The 4,044-nt window shown below is 49.4% G+C and overlaps 1 long non-coding RNA gene across 1 annotated transcript; it reads left to right on the top strand.

Annotated features, from left to right (window-relative positions):
- The first annotated feature begins 3,332 nt into the window (after positions 1-3,332).
- On the top strand, positions 3,333-4,044 carry LOC119098465 (uncharacterized). Its single transcript, XR_005094237.1, has 2 exons — positions 3,333-3,405; positions 3,724-4,044. It is a non-coding gene; the product is annotated as an uncharacterized LOC119098465 (long non-coding RNA).

Below are 4,044 nucleotides of genomic sequence, written 5' to 3'. Positions count from 1 at the left end.
GAGAGAGAGAGAGGAGATGAGAGAGAGAGGAGGAGAGAGAGAGGAGGAGAGTGAGGGAGAGAGAGAGAGAGAGAGAGAGAGAGAGAGAAGAGAGAGGGAGAGGAGAGAGAGATCGAGAGAGAGAGAGAGAGAGAGAGAGAGAGAGCTGAGAGAGAGAGAGCAGAGACGGAGGATGAGAGATGCCTGAGAGGAGAGAGCGAGAGAGAGAGAGAGATTAATATATATATATATATATATATATATATATATATATATATATATATATATATGTTACAGGCTCCCCGGATGACCGGTTGAATGCGACGCGCTCGGATGTGGCGGGTCACTTTGGCCCCGCGAGATCTAAAAAATCAAGGGAGCATAAGGCGTCAAATTCGCCGTGTAGGTAGACCTCTATGTGAACTCATTTGTGTCTATTTTGGGTCCCTAGATTATCACCTTTGGGTCAAATTATGACAAACATTATTTGACCCGAATATATCATACACTTCATGGTCGCATCATTGTGATTTTTTTCTTAAAATCACTCGCTGGGAACCGCCTTTGCTGACAGCCGTGTCCTGGCGTTGACCTGCTGTCGATCGAGGTAAATTACCAACTTAAAGGTACACTACACTTATTACTTGCAAGGTAAAGCTCCTTCCTACGCCAAAGGCTCCGCTGTTCAACATCCTGCAGCTATACAAAGTTTGATGTGGTTACGCTGCACCCTTCGGACGCTATTTTGGAAAAAACCCTCTGGTGGGGATTAAATAGACCCAACCCGAGAGGCCTGGCAGCCAAAACGACTGCTGCAATTAACCTCTTGGTCGCTAGTTGCCAGTGGTAGGAACGTGAATAAAATAAACTTGCTTGATCCGATCAAAACAGCATGGTAACAAGGATCTCTGCATCCACGTGTGATGCCGGCGCATCACAATACATGTGGGTTGGTGTACCAGAAATCACGCTTGCACGACGTTTTGTTGGCAGTCAATTAACAACTGGCAAAAAACATCATACGGGAGTGCGGCGATCTGATACCTCGTTCAGGGCCGCAGATGTCATAGCGTACGTACGAGATGGTTTAATTTGCCGGAATCAAACGTCCGTCTATCTAAAATTCCCTACAAAATTTTGAAAGTATGTTCTTAACAATCAGCGAGGACCCCGGAGCCATCTCGGCCAATAGCCGGCGTGGTTGCAGCATGTAAGTAAAAATAGTCTTGTGGTTAACGCTAGGCTTATGCATTGAACGAAATGTTATACATTTAAAGACGTTGAAACAAAATCAACTATGATGAAATAAGTCCACTTACACATATTGGTATATTTTGAGCTGGAAAAAACTGCTTTAGACAAGATAATTCCTTTATTTAGTAGATATGTTCCTGAATACGTCATTGTTTGATATCGTACCTTGCACATTAATCGAGAGCCAATTGACGACCATTACATCCTGAAATCGTGCTCATGAATGTCAGATATGAACGATTCGGTAATTATGTTTTTCTTGATCGTCGCATGGCTAATGGAATAATGGGATTTCAATAACGGTAACATAGCGTCATCAATGCCTGGGTGACATCGGAATAATCTCCCGAAATAACCTGCACATCTTCGCGGGCGTGCAGCTCAGAAGGTAGAGGGGCTTAGGTCTTAAGAAGGGTAGGGCTGTGAACTGCACCGAATGATTTTCGAAATGACTATTTCAGCTCAAATCCCCATGCAAATGTGGAACACTCCCGTAAACTGTAGACAGACTTGAATGCACTTCATCAGGAGATGCCAATTTTCCCCGCTGCGGGCTTTGCTGCAACAGCCTCTAAAACATCCGAGTACCTGCATTTCACTGCCAACCATTTGTGGGCAACGGTGCTGTAGCTGAGGATCGACCCTACGCCTCGAGTGGCCGTGGGGGCAAGCCTGCGCTGGCTTGCGTTAGCCCGCTAGTCTGTCGCGTCTTCCGGCCGGGAATTCGCCGGTGAACCCCCGCCTTCGGCGCACGCAGCCTGGCTGACCGACTCCCCGGATTGGAGGGGGGGGGGGGGAACACCCAGCGTAAGCCAGCGTGGCCCCCCCCCCCCCCCTCCCCCGTCTGTGAGTCAGCCGGCAGGAGCGACCACCCGCTGAGCCGGCGCTGCTGCCGATAACACGCGGGGCTCGCCCGCGTTGTGCCCGGCCGGGACTAAACGACCGACAAAACCTTCTGACAACTCCGTGCTCTCAGCGTATGGAACCGGTTGCCAACAGACCCTCCCCACTTGGTGCGCCATGTTCGATAACCTACCACAATTAGTAGAAAGTGGCCTTGGATTAGGTCAAAGGTCACGAAAAACTCACGAATCCGCAAAAAATAGTTTGCAATCAACGCAATATCCAGGCATATTGATCGATCACCACAAAACCTTTAGCATTCGATGCACCATAGCCGATACACTACCCTACCAGAATATGACGAAATTCGGCCAGGTCAAAAATTACCCCCAAATACCCCAAAACGCCAAAATTAGCCGCACACAACTCCATAGTGTAAGCCCATTGGACGGATCACAACGGAATGCTCACCAATCGATCCGCGATATTTTAATTATGGCGCTATAGCTTATATTATATATCGTTTTATGCTGTTTTTTATTGTTTCGAAAAGTTCGTCATTTTAGGTGATGCCAAAGTCATCACCGATGCATCATCATCCGAAATTGGGTGCAGGCATTCCATATTACGAACTTTTGGGACCGATCACCGCGAACTATTCACCAACCGACGCGCCATGGTCGATCACCTGACCTTTGCAGAAGATCACAACCTTGGGCCAAGTTAAAGGTGAAGTTTGAAGCTAAAGGTGAAGTAGAGGTAAAGTTTACCATTTGATGCCACTTGGTCGACAATATATTTTGTTCAAAAGATGGTGACCTGGGATGAAGCTAAAGGTCATAAAAAATCTGCAGCTTATTTTGGTGATGTTGAGCATTTCTTATAGCCTTAAACCTTGCTAAAATCTACTATCTTCTGGAGGAGATGAAACATCGACCATGACCCATCGATTGGTGAAGCTTCTGTGGAGATCGGTCCCAAAGCATGGACGCCGGAGGATGACGTCATCTGCGGACTGGTTTTTCAGGTTTCGGAAATTATAGTGGTCTTTGACTTAACTGAAAGCCACCATCGCCCGGAAAGCACACGTTATTGACCATGGCACATCGACTGGTGAGAGCGTGGTGGCGATCAATCCTCTCGGCTCAGAGCACGGCGTTGTTAATAGGTTTCATCAGTAGTTTAGTCCCGGCCGAGCCGGCGTGCCGAGCAGCTCACCGCCAGGGGCGCATATAAACAGCGCTGACTGCGGGTATCAGCAGGGGGCGTGCAGTGGCCGGCGATACGCGGTGCTGGGCGGGCGGGCAGTCAGCGCTCGCTTCAACGAAGGTCGGTATTAGCCCCGAGAGACCTGCACGCGGACCCGTCACCAGACCATTTGGAGCGCTCTGTGGCAAGCGCCGGCCAGTACCGGAGCTTGGGGTGTAGATCTTTTTGGTCTTCTTTCAACATTGCGGAGCATAGCTCGCAAGATGACCCTCACTGTCATTAACTGAGTGGTTGATTGGTAGTTGCGTTTAAGGACAGTGCCGGTTATGCACGAGAGGTGTGCTGCGTCTCAAACATGAATACGTTGACTGAAATGTAGTCGGCTGGCTTATGATGGCATGAATGTCAAAATGAGCAAACTGCCTCGTTCGCCCCCAGATCGGCGCAGCCCAGGGAACATTGGTGTTGAGAACAGCCCTCCTCATTACATCATGCCAGGAGGTGGAGGTGGAGGTGGAGGAGGAGGTGGAGGAGGAGGCGGAGGCGGTGGCGGCGGCGGCGGTGGTGGTGGTGGTGGCGGCGGCGGTGGCGGCGGCGGTGGCGGTGAAGAATGAGGGCTATTGTGTATCTACGAGGGCCAGTCGATGCGGCCTCTTGTCAAATAAATGACAACCGAATATATTTGTTTAACCCTCGTCCAGATCCGCCGTTTTTTTTCATAACGCGGACTGGCTAGGGTTAAGGTCGGTGTAACCCGAA

The sequence above is a fragment of the Pollicipes pollicipes genome, unplaced genomic scaffold (genome assembly GCF_011947565.3).
Source record: "Pollicipes pollicipes isolate AB1234 unplaced genomic scaffold, Ppol_2.1 Scaffold_4740;HRSCAF=5597_pilon_pilon_pilon, whole genome shotgun sequence".
In the NCBI taxonomy this organism is placed as follows: domain Eukaryota; kingdom Metazoa; phylum Arthropoda; class Thecostraca; order Pollicipedomorpha; family Pollicipedidae; genus Pollicipes; species Pollicipes pollicipes.
This window is presented reverse-complemented; position numbering and strand designations above follow the sequence as displayed.